Below are 16,153 nucleotides of genomic sequence, written 5' to 3'. Positions count from 1 at the left end.
AGATAGAAAGCATAATGAGTGTCGGAGGGTTTAAATAGAGGAGAATTATAAGATGATTTGTTATTTGTAATAATGCATTTGTGTTAGTCTTAATAACACACGGTTTCACGTGCCTAACTATGTTAATCATATTAACATGCATGCATGAATGTTAAAAAATTAAGTATATATTAATTAATTTGCAAACATGACTATTATGTTGTTTCTGGGATAAACTTTAACTACAAACTAATTAATATCCCTTCATCCTCTAAAGCCATAAAAATATATGCATCAGAAGCATGTGGTGTGTGTATATGTTGATACATTTTTCAAAAGAGGAAGGGAGAATAGCTATTTTAAAATTAAAATATTACAAATCTCATTGGATAATGGAATATGGTAACTATACACCACCTCTTTAAAGTATCAAAAGTAATTTGTGAAATGAGATGTTATATTCACATCTCATTACTATTAAAGTATATACATTTTAAAAAAAAATTGTGAAATGTAATTAATTACAGGAATAATCTTTTACAACATCATTATTTATTATATATGAATAAAATTTCATTAAAATTTGACTATTTAATTAATAAATATTAATATCACATGCATCTTATCATATTGTAATACATTTAATAATTTTTTTTATGTATTCGATAGAGCAAATATACATACATTACAGGAGAATTCTACAAGGAAAAAGGTTTATATATATATATATATCAACATTTATATCTCTTCATTTTTTAGTCCTTAAAAATTATAAACATTACATAATTTTAATATCTGATGAAGGATGGAAATTGCATTGCTTTGTGAAATATAAAGATTCAAAACAAATAAAATTTAAAAAAGCACTAAAATACAAATAAAAAAACTCAAGGATCAAAACTAATTTAAGCTCTATTTATAAAATAAATAAAAAATAATCATTGCTTCATAATTGAATCAACGTCATGTTCATATATCATAAGTAATAGCTAGGTTAATTTCATGTTATATATATATATATATATATATATATATATATATATATATATATATATATATATATATATATATTTGTTTTCTTCTAATGTAGGACTAAACGTACGTATCCATGCCATTATATATTAAAGTTAAGCTATCAGTGTGTGTGCACTTGTTTTTGTACTAATTTATATGACTGACCCATCATTTTATACGAGCTCAAATATATATTTTTTTGTCTTTCCGAAATGGACAAAGTTTAGATTTCATTTTTGTAAAAAAATATAATTAATTTTTTCATAAAATAATAATGTGTGATTTTTTTTTAATTTGGAATAAGGTTTACTTGTATTCTAACTTATTATGATGATTTTTTTATATTGGTTAAACATATAATTGATATAAATATTATATTTTTTATATTAATTATACATATAAATAAATAAGATATTTTTCATCGATTATATACAACTATGTAAAAAAATTATAAACATAATTTGTGTAATTGAACCTTATCACGAGGAAAAAAAATAAAAAAACTATAATTTTATGAGAAGAAAATCTGAACTATATATATATATATATACACGAAGTCCATTAATACAATAAATAAATAAAATGACCGACCAATCCAAGCACGACTTCAATGTGCAGTATGCATGGTCATATATGACAAGAACATTATAAACCGACCCATAATTTTATTTTATAGTATATCTAGAATGTGTCAGAATGATCATCAAACAAAAAAATGTGTTTGTGTTTGATATAAAAGAACGTGATGGTATTGGAAATCAAATATATATATATATATAAGATGTAGACAACATATCCCCTTCCATATTATAACAAAGATAAATTTTTAAAGAATTTTAATTTATAATATAAAATAATGGTATTATTTTTTAATTAAAAATAATGTTTGATTTCAATAAAGTTCAATCTATCAATATGTATATAGACATTACAAGGGTAAACAATACATCATATTAAATGTATGTTGCATATTTATTATTATATCGATTTTTATATTAATGAAATAAACTATTAATATAATAGATTATATTATTGAGATAAATATTAATTATTTGATTAATATTTTTATTAAATAAAGACTATGCTTATATGAAGGTAAGTTAATTTAAATTGTTTAATGAGAAATATGTAGTTATAATGGCATATGTAGAGACCAGAGAGAGAGAGATGATATTATAGATAATTAAGACCCCTTGTAGTTTTTATTTTTTTTCAAATGCCCTTCAATTAGCTATAATAGATGGTTAAAAAAATATATTTTAAATGATGAAATCATCTTGGTCGAAAAAAATGATACCATCCCATACTTGTTTCAATTTACTAAAGTGGGGAAACTTAATCATGAAATCTGCCCCAATTAATTACGCAGTAAGTTATTGTAAGTTTTTTAGCATTTCTTTTGTCCCATAATAATTATCTGTATGAAAATAAATCTCAAAATAATTATTGTTTAAGTTTTTAATGTAATAAGAATTATTTTTTATTGTACTTTTTCACTTGTATCCTTATAATATTAATATTAATGGTAAATAAAAAAAGTTAAAATAAATTAATAATAATAAAGTTAATTTTATAAAATTATTATTCTCTTTCTTTATTTATTAATTTTTTATTTGTGTAAAATAATTTAAAAGAATAATTATAATAAAACAAAAGAAATATCCTAGTTTGATTCTTATAAATAAAGAAAACTACAGAGAACTTATCCTAAATATTTAGAATATACATATTATAGTAAAAATAATATTAATTCGTTACTTACTTATTTTTTTATCGATAAATATTAATAATTAATATGTTATATTAATGAGAAAATTCAAACTCATTGTTATCACTCCAACCCTTTATGTCCTCTCAACCACCAAACTCAGGGTGGGTCCTCACATTTTATGGGTCCTTGGGAGTGTAGACACGGACATGAGAAAATAAATTTCATAAAAAAATAGATACAAAATTTTATTGAAAGTGATATATTTAATGTAAAATAATTTTATATTATAATTTAATGTATGATAAATTTATTGATATTTAAGTATAATAATTATCTTAAATGTTATATCAGAGATGATTTATAATTAAATAATAATGTAAAATTATTTTACACATAACCATTAAATTCATATTTTATTACACACATATTTTCTTTACTTATAAGTGCATACAAATATAAAATATTACATGTAAATAAATATTTATTTTTTTTGTAAAAATTAAATTTTTTTAGTTTTATTTGAAAATGCTAAAATTTAAGAATTAAAGGAGTTTTAGAAAAGTTGAAAAAATAAAGTTGTTAGAAATAATTGATTTTTTCCCTCCTCACATTATAGCTATGTACATTTTTTTGGTCCTCTTTGTTCATGAGTACACAATCCCCAGGGCCGGCCCAGATCAAGCCACCATATTTTATAATGAAAAATATTTTATTTGTCCATTAAAAAATAGAAAGTAATTATTTATAATAATTTTTAGTGATATAAAATAAACAATAAGTTATAATTAAAATTATGGTAAATAGTCATTTTTGTCATTGAAAATGTGTAATCCTCACATTCGTTTATGAAAGATAAAAAAATAAAATTTAGTTCCTAAAAATATAAAGAGTGAGACAAATTCATTCTATAGTTAACTTTCTTTCATTAACGTTAGAAACTCGCACACGTGACACATAATGACAAAAATATCACAAAATTGATGCTTACGTGAACATAGGACTAAAGTTACTAATACGTCCCTAATCTAACAACTTGTTGACATTTTGATCCTTCAATTATATAACTTATCAACAAATATATCCATGAAATATGTAAACCTAATTAGTTGACATCAATAATAAGAAATATGTACCAACAATACATTAGACTTAGAAAGTTAAGGTATAACGAATTTGTCTCACTTTTTACATGTTCGAAAACTAAATTTTATTTTTCATCTTTCAGAGATGAATTTGTCAGCAATACGCACTTTCATGACAAAAATGATTATTTATCCTTAAGATAATCTTGCTTAAAGTCTAACTTGTTAACATGCTCCTTCTAAAAAATAAATAGATTTTAATTAACAAATACTTGTGAGATTTATTAATGCACACCTATTTCTATTTTTTAAAAGAATATGCTAACAAATTCTTAATTATGTTCGTGTGAGTGAGAAAGAAAATTAATTATGATATATAATTATATATATAAACCAATATTATATATATATACTAGTATTTTAATCTATGCAATGTACAGGATAAATAATTATTTCTATGATTAAAATTATAATAAAATAATACTTTTGAATATATAAATTTTATTATAATTAAAAAATTTATTAATAAATATTTTTAAGCATATGAATTATATTTTATATTTAAGATAAATAATTGAGTTAAATAACCATTTGGTCCGGGTTTTTTATTTTAGTTTTTAAAGATTTTTATTTAGTCATTGTTTTATAATAACAACTTAAATGATGATATAATAATAATGCTGGTATCTCATTGCCTTGTCACATTATTAAAGAGTTTAATAGAATAGTCACATGTAATTTTTCTTAAATTACATTTTGAAATGTTCATTTGTTTAGTTGACGATATCATATTGGTTGTCTTGTAAAACTTCTTGATAACATGACAAGTTAATGGAGTAACAACGTACATTATTGTTACGTCACCTCTTAATGTTGTTACCTCACTAGTTACACTTGCGTTGGTGGTAGCGGTATCAACAACGGACATGTTAGTGGTGGTGACGGTGATCATAATGGTGACGACGGTGATGGGTGATTGTGGTGATGACAATCATCATGATGGCGGGTGCTGACAATAATGGTGGTGATTGCGATGAAGATCATGACAATTGTGACAAAATAATGATGCTAATCATAATGATGATAGATTTGAGGTATTTTAGTCATAAATTAAATCTTTAAATATTTGATTTTATATTTGATAAGTCTTATGAGATTTTATGATCAAATAAAATTTTAATTTGAATTTAAAATGTGTTAACCTTGATATTTCTATGTCGCTTGCATAGACATTAATTGTACAATTGATATAAAAGGTCTTTTTTAACCAATGTAAAAAATCTTTAATGTAATATTTCTCTCTTAGTCGGATAAAACATTCTCTCTCTAGATAGTATTTCTAATTTTGATCTCATCTGTATATGTTTATATTTGTTTGAAAAATACCAATAGTTAATATGATAAATTTATTTAATAAATATTTAAAATATAATTACAAAATCTACTTTGTTTTTTCATCGTTATCATCTCTTATTAAAATTGAGTATATATCTAAGTTGTATACAAACGAAAATATATTTAAAAAATATTTTTAAATACATATGTATATAAATTAGAATTATATAAGATATTTGGAAATCTATAATTGTTTGAATACATATCAATATTCATAAATATTTATATATAAATTTTATAAATATCTATATACTAAGATATATATTTATAAAATTATACAAAATAAAAAATATATTAAAAATTATAATAACGTTAAAATATATAGATAATAAATTTAATAATGTCCACGACATCGGATATTTCCCTAATGTAAAAAAATGAAAAAATATTATAAATTAAAGTAATAATTTATATTTTATATATACCAGTACATTTGTTAGTTATACTTTTAGTTCTACAAGTGTATCTTTATATCTGTTTTATAAAATACTTAAAAGTTAAGATGATAAATTTATTTATTAAATATTTTTTTAATTATATAGATTTATAAATTTTATAAATTTATAAAATAAAAGTATAAAATTATTTATTAGTTAACTTATACAATATAATATTAAAAATATTAAATATTTAATTTCTGAATAAGTACGCTACAAATAAAAGGGTGAGAGATTTATAAATAATTTAATAAAAATTATACAATTAAAATAAAAGTATTTAATAAATAAATCTCTCTTTTAACTTTTAATATTTTTTTATGCAAGTATAAGCATACACTTAGAAGATAAATATACACACATATAGTAGTCATTTACCATTACCAAGGCATAAAAGTTATCAACAAAGCTCTTGATCCTTGAAAGTCCAAATAAATCCATATGCAACAATTATAAAGTTCTAATAGAGGATGCAACATTTTTAGGTTTAAAACTAGTTTTGGTTTGTTTGCCCATGCATTAAGCAAACATCACACAAGTCATCTTTTTCAAATTTGATTTTAGGCAAACAAACAACTAAGTCCTTAGAAACCAACTTATTCAAGTAAATCATATCAACGTGTATTATCCTTCTGTGACAAAGCCATTCATAAGTTTGCTTAGTCAGCTAACATTATATGCTATTATTTAGCATTTTTGTTAGTAGTAAAATTATGATTTAAATATTTTAGTTTTGTTATAGTTTCTTTTTGTTTAATTAGGATTTGGTGTTAATTTTTATATAATTTTGTGAATTTATGTATAGAGTATTTGAAATATGCCATTTAACGAGAATAATACAGATTCTGCCATCAAGAATTTGGAGACGCAAATTGGACAAATTGCTAAGCAATTGGCAGAACAACCAAGTGCAAATTTCTCTGGAAACGCCCAAACCAACCCAAAGGAACATTGTCAAGCCATTACAACAAGGAGTGGTAGGATGTTAGGTGAGGTAAGTGATGAAAATAAAGATGAAGTTGAAGAAGAAAAAGATATTGAAAAAGATAGTGGGGAAGAAAATAGAGAAAAATATGAGAGAAAAGATGAAAATGATAAAGAAAAGGAGAAGCTGAAAGGGAAAAGGATGAGTGAGAAAAATCTTTCTAACGTGAGGTTTCCATATATCCTACATGGAAAAGAAGAAAGGGAAGCGTGAACAGTTTGTTAAATTTATTGATATTTTAAGAAATTACATATTAATGAAGTTCAACTTATTTTAGTCATTCTAACCTAATTTGGAACTGAAGGGTGAGAGATTAACTTTGAGCTTCACTCATTTATCTAAGTAGATAATTCAAAATCTCATAAACTTTTTAAGGGGAAATTTTTTCCTAATTTTGAAGCATAAAATATTATTTCTTTGAAATAATTCAACTTGTGTCGATGATTATAATCCAACATGAAATTGTTGAGTGAAAAGGAGAACATTGGACTTCACCCATCTACCTATATAGACAACTCAAATTCTAGGAAACTTTTTAAGGTGAAGTTTTTTTTTCTAGAGTTTCCTAAGACAAAAGGTTACTTCCTTACAATAATCTCAGTTTGTTTTGTTCATTATATAATTCAATATAGAACTACATATGGGACAAAAGTGAAACCATCATGCTTCACCCATCTATCTATATGGATAACTCAAATTATGGGAAATTTTTAAGGAAAAAACATGTGTACAGATGTTGCATGATGATGCCATCAAGTGATGACATGATGGCGTCATCATGTGTGTTGGATAACTTAAATTATGAGAAATTTTTTTAGGAAAAAAGTTGTGTGCTGATGTGACATAATGATGTCATCAAGTGATGACATGATGATGCGTGTTGGATATGATCATGTCATCATTTTTATAATAGAGATTGATAATAAAGACAACAAATAAAACAAATATAATTTATAAAAATTAAAAAAATTATAAGGATGAAAGACAAAAAAAATATTAAATTGTAAGAACGAAAAATATATTTAAGTTTTTTTTTTATTAATAACATAAATTTGACATGTGAGTGAGGAATGCACTTTCATTTTCTTGATTAACATGTTTTTAACCTTTTCACCATTATATTATAAAATAAGTCCCTCTCATCTTGTATATAAGTATCTTTAAGGTATCTAGTATATATATTTTTAAGGTTTAAATATTTTTTAGTACTTTAAAATAATTAAGTTTTGATTTTGGTCCCCATAAAATTTTTTTCTTTATTTTTCATTCGACTAAAACTTGAAAATCACAATTTTTTTTATCCCTATAAAATGAGTATTCTTTGACTTTGATCTCTATAAAATACTTTACTTCACTTTTTATTCCTCCAAAATTTAAAATCCTTATTTTTATTTTTTGGCCTGTAAAATTCAATTCAAGGCAAATGTATAACATATATTTTAGGAATTTAGAAGAAAAAAAAGTATCAAGTGATAACATGATACCACATACACTAATAGGTGCCACCTAGGATAGTTACTAGACCTTGTTGACACATCTTAAGGAGTGTTACATAATAGTAAGATCCAGAGGAGTTGTTTGGGTGGTTGTAAGATTTTGGCTCTTGGTTTTCAAATGCAATTTTTAAGATAAAACATATTTAACAAAAATAAAGTTAAAATTATTTTTAAATAAAATTTAAAACATTTTTACATTTATTTTTAAAATAAATAAAAATAGATTAATTGCTAATTTACTTTTTAGTTTTAAAAGAAAATATTTTTCATACATTTGAGAATGGATTTTTCCATCATCACCACCATTATTGACACTATCACCAAGCACTAGTTTCGTTGTCACTACTACTTACACCATCAATACCATTATCAACTACCATTACCAATGTCATCATTATTATTGTTGTTGTCACAACCACGCAAATATACCTTTAAACTAATTTTAATAGGATAAGAAAATTTTAAAATTATTAGTTTATTTTAAAATTTTGTAAGTTAGAGGAAAAATAAAAATCTTATTGTTTTTTGAAATATTAAAACAACAAAATATTTATTTCAAATTTTGTCCCTCCAATATTTGGAATCACTAATTTTATTTTTATTTTGTCCTTAAGGTTCATTTTAATGTAAATAGATAACATTAATTTTATGAAACTAGAAAAAAAAATAATTACAAGGATCATATGCTTAAGTGGTACAACATACACTAATATATAGGTGCTATCTACGGTAGTTGCTTTACTTTCTACTAGGAGTGTAAGAAGTGTTGGATTGAGTTTTGTGTATTTTTCAGTCTAATTCAATTAAACTTAATTGAGTTGGATTGAATTAGGTTTACTTTTTTTTTTGTCGATTCAATTCAACTTTAATTGGATAAGATTGGGTTGAATATCAGATTGTACCATTAAAAAAACTACTATTTTTTAAGTCTTGGAAAAAATTAAAAAAATCTTCAAACTCAAAAAATTGTAAGGATTTTTTTTATAGGATAGTAAGAATATTTTTAAAAACTAGTATTAATAAAACATTGTACTATTCTACGATAAATAAAAAAAATGTATTATTACCTTAAAATAAATAAAAAAGATAAACTCCAAAATAATGTATTACCTTGAGAATGAGTTATGTTTAGTTTAAGGTTTCAATATTAGTAATTTAATTGTTTGCGAGTCAATTTTTAGTTGGATCCAAAATTTTAAATCTGTCACTCAATTCAATTTTAATTGGTTCATTAAACTAAAATCAATCTAATTTGATGACCATTTCAACCCAGAAAAATTTAATTAGGTTTGATTGGATTGGATGGATTTGTAGATTGAGCTGGATGAATATCACATGATAATAAGATCCAAAAAAGTTTTTGAGGGATGAAAACTAAAGAGGGAAAAAATTGAACTACTAAAATTAAAGTTGGTCATTTTATAGGGGTTGAAAACATATGAAAGCATTCTTTTCATTTACAATGTTTGTTCCTTTTAAGAACTATTATTTGAATTTAATTAATTTTATTTATTTAAATTTTGAATCTTAATATACTATATTATATAAATTATATAAAAACATATATATTGTATATGAACCAAATTTTAGAATTATTGTAATATTAATTAAACTACATTTATATATTTTTTTTTCATTTTGACACCATATCAATAAATCATATTTATTTATTTAAATATTTTTTCTATTTTTTCTTCCTCCATTGTGAAATTTTTACCTCTTTAAATTTTTATAAGATAAGATAAAATATTAATTATTAATAATTGAATATCTATTATTTTATTGAATTTATTTTATGTTTAAAAATTATATATATATATATATATATATATATATATATATATATATATATATATATATATATATATATATATATATATATATATATATAATTCAAAATGCCCTAACCAAATTTCATTAGCTCTAGTTCTTTCCATGAACCGAAAATTCATGAAGGACGAACATATTTTTGTTTTGTTTTGGAAGTACAGAATGAAGTCGACAAAATCAACTAGAATATCATCAAAAGCAATTAATAAATTGTGGTCAGGATTGCTTATAGTGGTAATCAATATTTTTTATGAATGAAAAGGATATTGCATCATGCTCCATGGTTTAGACTAAAATAAATACAGTTCTTTAGTTAAAGTGACCACTTCCTAACTTAAACAAAGTGAACCACTAGACTGATTATATGATCAAATCAATGTGTCATCTTCCTTAATTTTTCTCACCAACTAGCATTTTTCAGTTCAGACACCAAGGAAAGTTGCATAAAAGCATTGCTACTTTGGCAAATCCATGTTATGGGTCTTGATATATTGAGTGCACCCGTCACCATGATCCAACACACTCCACCTCCATTGCTCTAAGGAATACTATAATAAAAATTATATAATTATTTGTTAAATATATGATTTTGAAAATTATTAATTTTAAGAAGCGATTCTACTTTTGTTTATTATGGAAATTAGAAAATAGATAAATCAAAAGTTTTTCTCCAATAAACAAATTAATTCAATACTGATTCATGTTACTAATTAATTACAACTAATTAAGAAACTTCTAGAAAAGGGATGTTTTGAATGGGTCCAAAGTTTACGTATGCTAAAGAAACCTCTTTGTTCCATGCATTAAGATTCCGATTCCCTTATAGGCAAAAGAGTCCAGCAACTACAGAAAATATGCGGTTCCTTTACTTGGAAATGTTGTTTATTCCTTTTTCTAAATCGCTAAGTGCTGAAAGAAGAAGATAACATGTGATTAGTGGCTAGAAAACTATTGAGACTTTGTAATGTCTACTTTATTTAGGGATCTTAATAACGAGTCACATGTGAGAGAGCTAAAGTGAACTCGCCAGCCACACATATTTTGTGGTCAAGTAAGGCTTTATATTTTTGTCATCAATAGTAGTAGCTACCATGATAGGCCACATGCTGTGGATTGGTACGTACCAAGTTATCGACAGTTTCATATTAATATGGGTTTAGATTGATTTATCTTATTTTTTGGTCCATAGTGTTTTTGGCTAGAACATTATTGCTTTCAGCTAAACAAAAAAAAAATCACTACTAAAAAATAAATTTTTTACATCAGAATTCTACATTAATTATTAACCGATATTAAAACTACTAATATTAAAACATCGGTTTTTTTAGATTTTTTTTAATATCATATCTATTTTTTTAATTACCAACCTATAATTATTGATATGATAACTTATCATTTAAAGTTATATAAAACTCATAAAATAAGCTAAATTTATAAACAAAATATACCACCAAGACTTATAAATAAAATTTTACACAAATTAATATATCACTAAGAGTTCTAAACAAAGTATACCATTCACCAAGAGTACTTATAAACAAAAAATTTCTATAAATGTGTTCAAGATGTTCCAATTCCCACAAAATATACCACCAAGACTTATAAACAAAAATTTACAGATCGATAATACTATAGTATAATGTACTTTAATTACAAACAAATCCAAAATAAAACAAAGTTAAAAGTTACATCTTTGAGTTTCAGCTTGCAAATTTTGTAACTGTGCAGAGTCATTCATCCATTTCCAATTTTTGCAGTCTTTCTCTAATAATTATAAATAATTCTCCACTCCGTAATTTCTTCTAAGTTCAGGTGGGTGAATCTTCGACACATCTTAAAATTAACATTAAATTCATATTAGATATGTATACGATTTTAAAATTTGACAGACAAAAGAGTGCTTAATTACTCACCAAATTACTGCAAGTCACTTTGTACTCACTCAACAAGACTTTAAAAGTGTGTAAGTTAGGAATTTGGTGGTACAAGGAGTGCTATTTAAGATAAGCTTTTGGTTTAGAACTGCTTTTGAAGATGGTGAGGAAGAAAATCTTTGTCCAAAATGGATCATGGTCACTTGATGATTTCCAGTGAGTCCATAGAAATCTGAGTTATGCCCATCTAGCCAGTAGAGTTGGGCTCACCATATCTTTATTGTATGTAAAATAGTGCATGTTGCCATTATTATCTAGCAGATGTCAAGTATGCTCTAGTTCATCATTCCATTTTACAGCAAATGACCTACTGACTTCACCATAAGGCTACATTTAACAAGCAAATTAATATAAGCAAATGTGTTATATCATGTCATGTTTATTTGAGAATGGGCTTAAAATTTCTAACCTGATCCATACTATGAATTGTGTTGAACATTTCCTCTATTTTTTTTGTTAATCTTCACCGTTGTCTTAGCCATTTCCTTATAGTTCTATTGATCTTTATTCATCGTTTTTAAACTTCATTTACAATATTAAAGTTACTATTAAAAATAAATATGCATGGCTACCTACTAGTAGTAAACCAAGACATGAGTTTGATCAAGTACATGCCACAGAGTTAAAAGACACAATAGTGCATATATCCATTTTTGAAAACCAAGAACGGTATTCCTATTTTGGAAAAAAAATGGGGGCCTAAGGTTGTGGTAGAATTCTCACACCAACACAAAGTCTCATTAACAAGCATTTTCATGTTAATACGCATATTAACAAGAAGCAATACATATTTATAGAAGAACCCAAACCTAAACACAAACAAATCACAAAAACAAGCATTTATAGAAGGAACCAAACACAAATAAAACTAACCTTTCGTAACCGAGAATGAGAACCAGAGTAAGTAGAGCTGTGAGTGAGAGCGAGAACGAGAGGGCGAGAGTGAAAGCGAGAACAAGAGCCACAGAGCGAGAACACAGTGGTGGCACGGTGAGCACGTCGAGCCGCGAGAATTTGAGTCACAGTGAGAATGCGAGAGAGTCATAGAGGGAGAATGGAAGTTACAGTGCCGTGAGGAGGAGGAGGAGAGTGAGAACATGAGAACTGAAACAAGACAAAAAAGGTTTAGGCGTCAAAAACCTTCTTTTATAAAAAAAAACCAACAATATTAATTTTTTTAAAAATCGATGTTAATGATGACATCTTATTTACAAAAATGTCACTACGTATTTTTTAACATTGATTTTCATCATAACCAATGTTAACATGGCGATGTTAAAAGTCAATTTTCTAGTAGTGATTAATTTATCTTAAATTTAGAAAAAAAGTACATGTTAATTGAAAATAATTTATTTCAAATTATTTTAAATTTTAAAAAAAAACCTTAATGAAAGTCTATTTTTTTACCATGTTAGTGGTAGGTGTTGATTTTCATTATTATTATTATTATTATTAACAGAAACACAGGTTCAACAATGTCTGTGTATTTATATTTCTATTTTGCAATCGCATTTTTTTATTGTGTTAAATTTTTTTAATTTATTATACTGTGCATTGATGTGTGTTGCAATAGTATAAATAAATTGAATTATATATAAAGAAAAAAGTTACAAAATATTACATTCATAAAAGTCAAAGGAAAATACTATTTATGTACAATACTACAATAATTGATAATCATAAATCTTCCTTAATTGATAGACCAAACAATGCATACATTGCAGGACAATCTTAAGCTTCCATGTAATTAATGAAAAAAATATCAATTTTATTATTATTTTTAGTTAACTTGTAAAAAAACATATTAATGAACCAATAATATTAAATTTGAATAATTATTTACCTTTAAAAGATTCTTCTTAATATTTTTAGAACGCATCATCCATAGTCTCTTGCCTTTTGAGAAACTACAAAATAGATCACACAATGTGATGTATATGTTGGGTGATGATTTTCATTTAAATTAAAAGTATTTAATTATAGAACAAATTACAACATCAAGAATCAAGACATTTTGTTTTACATGTATCACTTGATATTGTATTTTCAAGTCTCCTAAAATAGAGAAGAAATCCTGAGTTAAAATTGATTAGAAGCGAAAAATTTTAAAATAAATATTTGCATGTGTTAAATTAGAATACATAAATATTTTAAAATAATATTTAAACCCATGATAATTATAGATATCTTTTCAACTAATATAGCGAAAGATACGATAACGTTGTGTGTCCATATTTTTATTTCGTTATCACATTTTTTGTGTTAAAATTGATTTTTTTTTCAATTTATCTTACTATTCATTCACTTGTATAAATGTAATATATAAAACTTTAATTATTGGTTGAGAAAATCACTATTTTAAGAGAAATGATAGTTATATTTACACACTTTTTGACTCTATTATTGGTTGAGAAAATAAAATTCTTGCCCAAAGCCTGCGTATTATTGTCATTCTCTGCATGGACTCTTAGTGGAACACTGGGAATGGTATTAACACTGCATTAATTTCGTCATTAACTGAGCTGTTATTTTCAATGTTACACAATAGAAAGTCTGTTCATTTGCTAATTCATGCGCACTAGCCATTAGCTGCATTCCTCACGGTTTTGGTTTGGAAGTTGAAACCATCCAGAGGGAATAAAATTGCCATTAAGTGATTCATTTGCATCCTATGCGTCTCTCTCAATGTTTTTATTCATGTTTTCTATGAGTTGATTTCGTACTCAGATAGTCATATGTTTATAAGATTTGCAAGATGTACTATATCTTTAAATTCAAATTATATTATATTTTAAATTATAATATTATTATTTTTAAATTTGTGCTAAATTACATTTTCTTATATGTAATAATCGAAAACGAGTATTGAAGGATTTATAACCACTCATATACCTGCTGCTTAACTAATTAGACCCTCTCAGTTTTGTTAAATTACATTTATAATGATGATGTGATTATCTTTAGATTAAATGAAATCTTATTTAATGTTAAATTCTATTGTCTTTTAAAATATGATTATCATAATTATATTATTATCTTCAAATTTAAATTTAAAATGTTATTTTTATATTAATTTGATTCATTGAAAAAATATAATAAAATGATGTTAATTTATACAATGAAATAATTTTATATAAAATAATATTTACTTCGTACATTTATCGGAGTTAAAATGGTATTTAAAATCATATTTCTCTCCTTTCTATCAAATAGGTATAAAAAAAAAGTCATTTAAATATGATTTTTTCCTCTTTTCTTTTCTGTCAGATAAAGAAAAAGAATTACTCCCAAGATCAAGAATATGTACATGGGAGCTGAAGAAAAGATTGTTTTGAGAATAAAAATGAGCTTGAGATTCTTTTTGCCAATGAGGAAAACGAGTTGTACATGTTTAGAATTTCAACTACGGTGTAGAGTAAGAGACTTTGTGAGAGGAAATCATCAATCTCATGCTCTTTTGTTCTCTTGTGAATTGTCATCATCATCTAGTGTGGCACAAGTTTATTGCTCGATATTCGTTTATGTTTTGGTTAGTCATTTGAGAAAGATTGTTACTTGGGACAACTTATACAATAATTACACCATTAGGGCAATAAGGTGTGTCCTTCTAATGTCACTTCTATGATCGAATATGACAACTTAGTTAGAAATACATCAGCCAAAAGAAGTTGGGAGGAAACCTTTTAGTGTATGACTATTAATTCTAGAGGTAAAATCTCTAAGCAACCTAATAGCTAAATCAACATTTAGAACATTTAGTATGATAAAAAAAAAATTGTCCCTCAAAATATATAATTATTCAATTTTAGCCCCTCTAAATATTTTAAAAAAATCAATTTAGTCCCTCTAAATATGTAAAAGTTTAATTTTAATTCCTCTAAAACATGAAGTAGCACCCATTGTTAGGCCTAAGAAAAAAAAAATTCAGTATGTAAATATGATCCAACAACTGATTTAATCTATTTTAATTATTATTAATGGATCGGATTTTTTACCACATCCATAATTTATATCCATTTATAAATTTGAAACTCACTTTCTTTTCATATTTTCATATAGTTTTTAAGTGAAAAATCCAAAGTGTATTGTTTTGACATTTTCATACAGTTTTCATCCGCGGAAGGCATCTTTCCTCTCTCGTTGCGACACTTGCACTCTCGTTTCGAAAATTTCTCTTCGTGAGGTTCTCTCAGCTTCTTAGTCTCAATGATTCATCAATGCTTTTGATTTCGTCAACTCTCAGAAAGTATTTGCAATTTTTCTCTGTTTCTCTCTTGTTTTATCAATTTT

The sequence above is a fragment of the Glycine soja genome, chromosome 19, assembly GCF_004193775.1.
Source record: "Glycine soja cultivar W05 chromosome 19, ASM419377v2, whole genome shotgun sequence".
Taxonomy (NCBI): Eukaryota; Viridiplantae; Streptophyta; class Magnoliopsida; order Fabales; family Fabaceae; genus Glycine; species Glycine soja.
This window is presented reverse-complemented; position numbering follows the sequence as displayed.